Source organism: Anolis sagrei, chromosome 2 (assembly GCF_037176765.1).
Source record: "Anolis sagrei isolate rAnoSag1 chromosome 2, rAnoSag1.mat, whole genome shotgun sequence".
In the NCBI taxonomy this organism is placed as follows: domain Eukaryota; kingdom Metazoa; phylum Chordata; class Lepidosauria; order Squamata; family Dactyloidae; genus Anolis; species Anolis sagrei.
In genome coordinates, this window is record NC_090022.1 from 121,713,837 (window position 1) to 121,724,277 (window position 10,441).

At 38.0% G+C, this 10,441-nt stretch overlaps 1 long non-coding RNA gene across 1 annotated transcript; it reads left to right on the plus strand.

Moving 5' to 3' along the window:
* The first annotated feature begins 1,333 nt into the window (after positions 1–1,333).
* Positions 1,334–9,949, plus strand: LOC137096072 (uncharacterized). Its single transcript, XR_010909225.1, has 2 exons — positions 1,334–1,896; positions 9,473–9,949. It is a non-coding gene; the product is annotated as an uncharacterized lncRNA (long non-coding RNA).
* The last annotated feature ends 492 nt before the right edge of the window (positions 9,950–10,441 follow it).

Below are 10,441 nucleotides of genomic sequence, written 5' to 3' on the forward strand. Positions count from 1 at the left end.
GCTCCTGGCAGTTCAGTGGGTTAAAGTGCTGAGCTGCTGAACTTGCTGACCAAAAGGTTGGCAGTTTGAATCTGGTGGTGAGTTCCCTCTGTTGGCCCCAGCTTCTGCTAATCTAACAGTTTGAAAACATGCAAATGTGAGTAGATCAATAGGTACCATTTTGGCAGAAAGGTAACGGTGCTACAATCAGTCAAGCCAACCACATGACTTTGGCGGTATCTATGGATAACACTGGCTCTTCAGCTTATACATGGAGATGAGCACCATCCCCCAGAGTCGGATATGACTAGACTTAATGTCAGGGGAAACCGTTGCTTTTACCTACATCAACCAGCACTGGATTCATGAACATAAGGAGCATATGTCCTGCATGTCCCCCTTTTGAAATTTGATGGCATCTGATGCAATCAGAAAAATAAATATACTGAGATTAAAATAAATTTTTACCAGAAATATTTAGCTCTTTTTGCTATGTTGAGGGATTTGGTAGAACAGAATCAGATGGTCTTTTATATTTTGGAATGATATTAACAAACACCTCCTTCCTAATAATATTTTTTTAATGACATAGCACGTCCAGAAATCTCTATTCCAAAAAGCTCGGATAAAATTCTGAAACATTTTTATCAGTCACAAAATTAGGGTTTGACACTCATAAATGATCAAATTCCAAAGCCAAAGCAACTGGATTGGTTCAACATGTCTCTTCACATAAATGCATTATTTTTTCTAATGAAATTTAAGAGTGCAATTGGTCCTCTGTATCCATAGATTTTTCATCCATTGATTGAATCTACTTTCCACAGCTTGAAAATATTTCTGCAAAAATTGTAAATTCTAAAAAGCAAATCATGATTTTGCCATTTGATATAGTAGAGACCATTTCATTATTCCCTTTGATATAATGGGACTTTTGTATCTCTGGGAGATCCTAGAATCAAATCTCAGTGGATACTAAAGACCCACTGTGTTCTGAAAAACATCCCCATCCTGTTGATATCCTTTAATTACAGCCAGAGAATGCAATAGAAAGATGTGCTGTTTGCTCTTGTTTATTCTGTGCTTCTAACATGCTTTCAGCTAGACAACATTTAATACGTCCAGTAAAAATGTGTTATGAAGCGAGTTTGTTCCTCCCAACCAAAATGTTATTTTATGTTATGGTGAGAACAAGACAGACAAAGTGGAGGGGAAATAAAAAAGATTTACAAGTGGAAAGAAGTGTGTGGAATTCTGTTCTTCTCCAAAAGTTGATAAATGTGCCAGAATAATGTCATGATAAACATCCTGTCTGGACACTGGACTAATTATCATAGACATCCTATGTTATGATCCATTCCCACACTGTAATTTACACTGACAAAAGAGTATAAATCCAATTAGCATCATTCACACTTTTTAATTGTTTAGTTACTGTAAACATGATGTTTGTGCTATGGAAGGCTTTGTAAAATGGGCCCACTGCAAATACCCTTATCTTATTCTGACAGTGGAAATAATTGCAGATGAGCAAGCCCTTCACAGGTTTGTGGAATTGTGTTGCATGAAACAATTAGAACATTCTAACTCACGAGGCAGAAATTAAAATATAATTAGACAAAGTTAAATGAAAAGGCCTCTGTCCAAATGTGACAGATAAACTATCCTGTTTTTTTGTTCTTGGCCAGTATTCCAGGATTGAGTAACTATGCTTCATGCAGATGAAAAGTACTATAGCAGCAGTGGTGGCAGAATCTAGAAGTCCCTGTTCAAGTAAATGATCATATTTTTTTGGCTGTGGATTAAACTTCAAATGGGAGCCAAGAGTCAGATGTTCCTTTACCAATGTTTTTGTGTTTTGCCCTAAATAGGTCCAAGAACCCAAAGTTGCCCTGGACAGAAACCTCATTTTTCAGTGTATGTATTTGCATAGATTTATCTTTAGAATTAATGTGGCATTTGTGAGAGCCAGAGGGTAGAGGTTTGAACCTTGGACTAGATCTCCAGTATACCAGGGATCAGGTCTTTCTTTGGCCATGGAAACCCACTTGTAAAAGTCATACTTTTTCAGTCTCAGAAGAAGGTAAGGCCTAACCTGTTCATAGGAATTGCTCATAGGAAGGACCAGTGCTTTCAGCTTCCCACATTTGACAAAATATATACTTTCTAGAAATATTCTAGGTTCCCTGTGCAATTCTATGGTATGCTTTAGCAAAAGGTTATTATAGGGTTGTCCTGGGGGACCCAGCAAATTCCTTCTAGATCAAGCATGGGCAAACATCAGCCCTCCGGGTGTTTTGAATTTCAACTCCCACAATTCCTAACAGCTGGTAAGCTGGCTGGGATTTCTGAAAGTTGAAGTCCAAAACACCTGCAGGGCTGGAGTTTGCGCATACCTGTTCTGTATCCTCTGACACAACTCCATGGTAACTTCCTGCAGAAATCATTTATTTTTATATTCACTATTATCCATTGTTTCCTGTTTCTATATTAAATTCAGAAATGTACCCTTCAAAGGGCTTTTCCACGCAGCCATATAACATAACTGAAATTGGCATTGAAATACCCATTCTAAGTCACATGGAGGCTGTACCAGGTTGCAGGAGGAGACTGACTACCCAGCCCATCCATGCCAGAGCTGGTTTGACAGGGCTGAACATGGACAGTAACTTCCTCCCTGCACCCCAATCCTCCCCTTTAAAAAGGAGTGAAAATTCTCCATATCATTACCATGAGGATCTATATTTCCTAGATCTGAATTACTCAGGATGCAACAGAGCTTTGCAGCAGTAATCCCACCTATCCAAAACTCTATTTCATTCTCACAGACACAGATCCAGGAAATACAGACCATGCTGCCATGATAAGGAGAATTTTCCATCATTTTTGTAAAGAATTGTGGTGCAAGGAGGGTAGGAAGGCATTACCATCACACCTCCTTGGGCTGCCTGAGCCCGGGGAGTTTGGGATAGCTGTAGAGATGCCAACTGGGATCATGCATGGCAATCCGAGACTGCAGTCTCCACTGCTAAAGCATCAGACAAGGTCTGGATCATCCTAGATGTTTTGGGTCTTTATGTATTCCTACACTGGATTTTATGGCATTATAGATGCAGCCATAGACAAGGATTTAACCATATTGAATGTCTGGGAGGGTATCTACTCCCCCACCCTCCAGCTGCAGGAGTGCAGCCAAATGATGTCTGGAAGCCTCCCACATCTTGGTCATTGAAGTGCACCCCAGTGCCATATAGTGGCATGGCGCAGCTGAAAGCAGTGGAAACCCAGAAGTATTACACTAGTAAAGGTTTTCTATTGGGTCTCAGCCCTTGAATACTAGCTGTTATTATCGGGGGCAGCATGATAAGGTTTAATGCAAATGGATTTAAAATTAAATGCTGCAATTAAGTCACTTTACCATCCTGAAAGTACATTGGAATGATTCTTGGATCACCAGCTTCCACAAACAAGTTAACAGCAAGGTTAGTGAATAGATTCCTCTTCTCTACTCTGAGGTTTCAAAATTATTTTTTTATTTTAACTACAGTTTTTATATATATTTTATTATACCATGGGTGCCCTAAACATGCTGAAGGCATCACATCCGATTTACAATCTTGGAAGCTATATGGTGACAGTTGTTGTTAGTACTTGGAAGAAAGGCTACCAGCAAATGCCAGGTGCATTCGGTTATATTTCAGAGGATGAAACTGGAAAAATTACTACTGGGTATTTCTTATCTTGCAAACCCTATGAAATTCATTGAGTCATCATAAGCTGACAGGTAGCTGGAAAGCATAGACTTACATGAAGTTTAAAAATGTGTATATTTTAAAATTATGTTTTATTGACTGTGCACAGTTTTTTAATAGGTGTGTTTCCCATATATTGTTATGTTGTTTTAATGTTTTGGTGACATTGCAATAAAATGATGAATATTCATGCAATTTTATTTCCTGGAGGAATGTGACATGTGTCACTCACTGGAAGTTTTTCAGCAATACCTGCAATATTCTTTTGTACCAAGAGAAAAGCAAAATATAAAGTAAATACATATACATGATGCTAAATATAAAGTAACGCAGTTTTCTTACTTCTTGCTTCCATTTTTGGTGTGTTTCTTTTGGTTAGGAATTAATGCTTTTATTGTAGATGAACTCAGGTGGCAGGTAGGCAGAGGTAGCTTTTATTAAATAAATAGATAAATAAGCTGTGGAATTTCAACTGAATTGTGTCTGTGTATGATCTTGTTTGAAACCTCAAAGACAAGTATTTGGGGGGCAATTTTTAAATTTTGGCATCTTGATTTGAGGTATGTGATTTTTTCCCCAAAATGATAACATATTCTCCCGTCATTGCTTTCTAAAATTTAATGAAACAAATTTGGGATTTTAAATTCTTGCTTAAGAAAATTGCAGTGATATTTCATGATAACAGTGGAGCTCCATAATAGTGCTCTGTCAGTGACACAGATGTATGGTGAGCCTAACAACCCATTTATTATTTTATTTATTTCTGAATTTTATTATTTTATTTATTTACCACATCTCAGGGGTGGCCCCTTAACTGTGTAACTCCCTCCCCAGTGATGTTACCTCCCTTCTGACCTTCTGACCTTCTGCAAGAGAGTGAAAACATGGCTTTGTGACCAAGCCTTTGAAGAACTTGTGCAATCGATAGATTTGGAACAATATGCAATGACCATTGGAATGGCCCAGATTACGCTCGTGTATTACGTGTTTAACTCTTAATATATTGTTTTTAAATGTTTTAATTGTTTTAATGTACTTTTAAATTCTATTTTAATATTTATTTAAGTGTACATTGTGTTTTAGGGCATTGAAGTGTTGCCTGTATATAAAGCCCTCTTGGGCACCCTTTGGGGTGAGAAAAGCAGGATAGAAATATCGTAAATAAATAAATAAATTTATATCCTGACCTTCTCAAACCCGAAGTAGACTCAGGGCAGACTTCCAAAGGCACCAATTCAATGCCATATATTAACACATCAGTAAATAAACAAAAAATTAAAAGTAAACCCATTAAAACATAGCATTAAAATATCAATTAAAATAACATGATCCAAATCATAGTCCAGGGCCAGTCTGAGTTGTCATTATATTAATTTGTAGTCTCATATTGCACTACTCCCATTACTGGCCAAAAGCCTGATCTCAAAGTCATGTTTTCAGTTTTTTCCTGCAGGTCAGGAGGAATAGGGCAGATCTAATTTCACTGGGGAAGGAGTTCCATAAGCAAGGGGCCACCACTGAGAAGGCCCTGTCTCAGTCGCGATTGCAAAAGGAGTGGGACCAAAAACAGGACCACCATCCCACTCACCCCCCCCCCACCCCCAGGATGATCTTAACCTCCAAGGTAGGTTATAGAGGGAGATATGTTCAGATAGGTAACCCACGTGAAGGGCAAATCCAGATCATATCTGCTGTTAGTGCCACACATCAGTCAATGTAACAATTCACAATTTATACTCTCACTTTCTATCTCTCAAATTTTTCAGTCCATAGTTTATCTTCTAACATTTTCTTGAACAAGTTTCTTCTGGCCTTGATGTTTCTTGCTTGATAGTTAATCGTGAAAGGAGATGAAGAAATGCCCAAGGGCAGTTGATGCATCTGAGGTTGTTTGGCTTTCATCTGAGTGGAAGATATGCCAACACTGAGAGAAACAAAGGCAGGGAGACTGACAGCACAAATCCACACATGACTAGTTAGAGGTAAGCCATAAAAGAATTTTAAAGGAACAAAATAAAATGAAGAAGAGAAGGAGAAAGGATGTCTCCTGTTGCTGAAAACCAGCAGCACATTATGAAACCTAGCAGGAGTTCTGGATTTCAACCATGGCTTTGTTCTTTATAAAGCAGTTATCTTCATGTTCGTGGACACTTTTCTTCATGTTTGTGGACACTGGAGACAATTATTTAGTGAATCAGTGTAACAAATTCTAATTTCACAGTCAGCCCTCTGTATCCATGGATCCACCATCCGGGGCTTGAATACTTTATTTTTATTTTTTTTAAACCAAAACAAACCTTGATTTTGCCATCCTGTAAAAGGGCCACCATTTTACTATGGCATTACACGTAATGGAACTTGAGCATCCATGGATTTTAGGAGCCCTGGTCCAAGCCTCAACACATATCCAAGGCCCACTGTATTGTGTCGGCTCTCCACCAAGCTCTCTGTTAAATTGTTGCTTATGCTTTACGCTTGTTACTTTTTATAATTCAAGTTTTTCTTATGATGCTTTGTAAAGTTCTCCTCTGAGAAGGAAAGGAGGAAATGCTTAATCAATATGAACAAGATACAGGGTGTTTGCAATTAAACTTAGAAGGCCAAAATACACTGTTAAGCCATGAATGTACATGCCCCAACTGTAATCGCTTTCTGTTTGTGAGGTTAATTTCAGCTACATTCCATGATTGTGTATTCAGGAAGAAGTCACAGAATAAAATATTGTGATGGTGGTGGTGGTGGTGGTGGTGGGGAGGAATACCAGATTAAAACACAAGCCCTATTATCTTCACATCTTATCTTTTGTGACATTAGTTTATATCTGTTGCTATTTCAATCTCTTTAACATGTGAAAGTATTAACATGCCCTCAGTTTCTTGTTAACTGTTGCATATTGATAAGAGGTAAGAAATTGATATCTCTGGTTAGTGCTGAAGACACTTCTTTCCATTTACTGCAGCTTCTGTCTGCAACAATAATCTGTTCTCTGTAATGCAGTTGTGAGAGAACTCGGATTCTTGGTCTACTGTCATATGTAAACATTTCAATGTGCTCCGACAGAAGAATGTGAAGCACAGATCCTTTGACCTCATCAGACAGGATGTTGAATGATAGCTGTCCATAGAAAGCAGACTGGAAAACCTAAAGATTCCTAGAGAGAACACATTAATTAAATTTGTGCATAATCAGATCCTGAAAAGTCAAACCCACAAATATGGAGGGCCAGCTGTGCTACCAAATCTATGTTCCAAGAGGACACAAGCCACTCGCTCAAGTCATTCCTACAAATAGGCTTTATAGACCGATGAATGTCAACATGCTTTTTTTTTTTAAAAAAAAATCTAATTATAGAGCTTTTCTGTCAATATTTCTGCATAATGGAATGGGGGGGATATCTCCTGGCAAACTGATGTAAATATACGTAGCCTTTCCCTGACACAGTTTACAGACATTGGAATTAGCATTGCTATTGATAGGATTACTGCTCTCAAAGCCTGAAATGATTTGGACACAGTGAACATAGAAGATCATTATATCTCAAGAGGATTAAGAACAAAACCCTTTGGCTCTCCAATTATATATTTCACCATGCAGAATAGAAACACGCAAATTCTTACCCTATTAGAGAGGCAGAATGTTAATTAATTTCTAACCAAATGTAAAGTTCTTAATTATGAGTTTCTAACGTAAAAAAATTCCAAGCATTCTGATGCTACAACTATTCCAACATCTGCATATCTAGCTTTGCTTTGAAATATATTTTGGTTTGCATCAAGATACATTATAGTTGAGTAGGGTTTGTTTCCAGCTTCTCTGTGGATGCTCAAATCCCATTTTGAACAATTATGTAATAAAATGGTAGTCCTTCATATAAAGTGGCAAAATCAAGATTTGTGTTTTGGATTTTTTAAAAATATATTTTTTCACTCTGAATGGTTGATAGGAGGAATATGAAATTCATGAATACAGATGGTAGACTATAGTCAAAACAACCACTACCATGTTTTACTACTGAAGCAAGTAGAATTTTAAACACAACTAATAAGCATTTTCAGCTATCAGTGTTTGTTATAGTACTAGAATGTATATTCGTCAGAAATCAAAGCAATTAACTGAACCTACAATAATTATATGTAATATATTGTGAATTCAAATATCTATCAGAATCCTAAGTTTCTTTTAAGAATTAAAATCCACAATCGTCAGGTACAAGGCACATGACAGTAGCAAGCTCCAGCTTAAGAACACATAGCAACCAGTGGGAAATTGTTGATAGAACTGTTCTTTTTTAAAATCCCCCAAAACAGGATCACCATCAGGGTCTGGACAGATGACCTAGAGAATCCTCTGGATATCCCCAAAGGACACCACCAAGCCTTCTTTTCAAAGTCTTGCTCATTCACCCACTAGGTACGCAATGCACAAGCATTACACTTCCCCTAGACTCACACATTCACAATAAACAAGATAATGGCAACCTGACAGGTGTTTTGTCTCACAAAAGACCCAGGTCTGACTAAACCATAAGCTTATTAAGATGCCTTCTCATCCTTTTGTCCTAATCTTGGGACCCATCAAGGACATAATTTTATAGTTGTTTGTTCTCCAGCAAAACCTCAAGTAACCAAATAGCCCCAGTTGTACTGAATTTTCTGGCTTTGTAAAATGGTGGTACATTGGCAAATGGATTTCCACTACTCCAAAGTTTCAGAGCACAGGTCTGGAAAAATCTGTATTAGTGTCTCCTCATATGTAAGGTTGCCTATCTTCATAGTGCTTTCATTATCTTGTCATTGTAGTAATAGTTCCCAAATCTGACCAAGATGTCGCAAGGAAGAGGGGTGGTCTTCTTATATCCCACTCTATGGATTCTTTCAAACTAGGCTTCCTCACAGTCTGTTTCAGAGTTCAGTTTAAGCCATTTCATGAATTCTCTTTTTAACATCCCAGGACTTTCTCCATTTATCTCTGGGAAATTCCTAATCTGAATGTTCATTCTTCTATCTCTGTTCATTAAATTTATCACCCTCAAGTCCATCCTTTGAAGGCTTTTTTGAGATTGTTTTATCTCTGCTGCGTTTGCCACCGATTGTACTTCCACTGCTGCTGCTCTTAAATCCAAGTCTTGGTTTCTCTTTTCCAGTTCCTGTGAAGTTGCTTGTAATTTTTTAAATTTGATTATCTAGCCCGATGATCTTAGTTGTTATTTCTTGAGTGCTGTTTAAGATCATATGTTTGATCCCTTGAATCTGATGTTGTAATTCTTTATTTGTGATTTCCTCTGGTTCATCCCTTTCTCCATCTCGTACCGTTACCATTGTGTCTTTAAATGTATGGCTCCTTCCCTGGGATGAGCAATCATCGAGATTCTTAACAGATCCTGTCTCCTGTGCTCTTTCCCAGATTCTGTTGGAGGACCGGGGTCGTAGGCAATGATTAATTTGTTTTTGTTCTGCCCTTGCTCTCTGTTTGGGCTGGTTTTTACTCCCTCATTTTATAAAGCTTTGCTTTTCCTACTTTTTGCTAGGTTGCTGATCTCAGTTTGGTCTTATCACCATTGAGAGATGCTCAGCATTCTGGGAGCAAAACCAAATGTGATTTATCTTAGCTTAGCTTCTCTTTCCTGACAACAAAGAAATTTATGGGTGGTTTAACAACTCACCCAGGCAAAGAAGCTCTTTTTACTCACTGTGAGTCCATTCCTAATAGTTAGTTCTCTTATTTTCTTTTCCCATTCATAGGAGCTCCAGGCTTAGCATCCACTCATCAGGCTGTCGAGACCCATCAAGGGATGCAGCCACCCATTGTGCCAACCTGGGACTCCCATGGGACCAATGTCCCCAGTGGCAAGCTCATCAACTACCCTTTGTTCTCCACGAACATTCCTTCCCAATCTTTTACCATCCTAGACATGGACACAAATGGACAACAAACAGCTTCAAATGCAACCAATGACAGTTTATTCCACACTGTGCACCAATCACAAGTTATCAATATATGTAGTTGTAAAACAATGGGATTGTGAATCCTAATGGGCATCAACCACAAATTGTAAATGAATGTACTTTTGAACCAATGAGATTGCGGATCCTGGGACTGCACCGATCACCTTTATTCTTCTTGTTCTCAAATGTGTGTACCTTTTCTATATAATACCGATGCTTGCATCTGGAAAGCACTCTGGCCAGAGTTGAATAAAACTGATTTCTGTTTTTGTCTTCAGCGCCTGCTGTGTGTTCATTGGACCAATTGAGAGCTGCCACACACCAGGAAGGACCCAAGATTTCAGACACCAGAACTATGTATAGAATCTTGCTGAAAATATAGGGCCTCAACTTACATGAAAGAAGCTGACTAGCAATCAGGCGTTTGGAAGATTATGCATGGAGAATGCAAAGCTATAAAACAGCAAGAAGCATTAGTGAGAATAATACAATAATATGGTGGCAAACAGCATCTTACAATGACTGCATCATTTGTAGTCACTTCACTGGTTGAGTCATATCAATATGTGATCCATTCAAATCCTTTCTAGTTCCACTCTGCTTTGCATTGCAATTAACACCATAGTGAGACAACTGAATGTTGAAAAGAAAAACCATTTATATTAATCCATCAGAATTTTGTATGCCAGTGTGGAAATGTAATCTTCAGATTTAAGAATGATTAATTATCCTGTTTAATTAATGTTCCAGGAACTGATAGTGTGT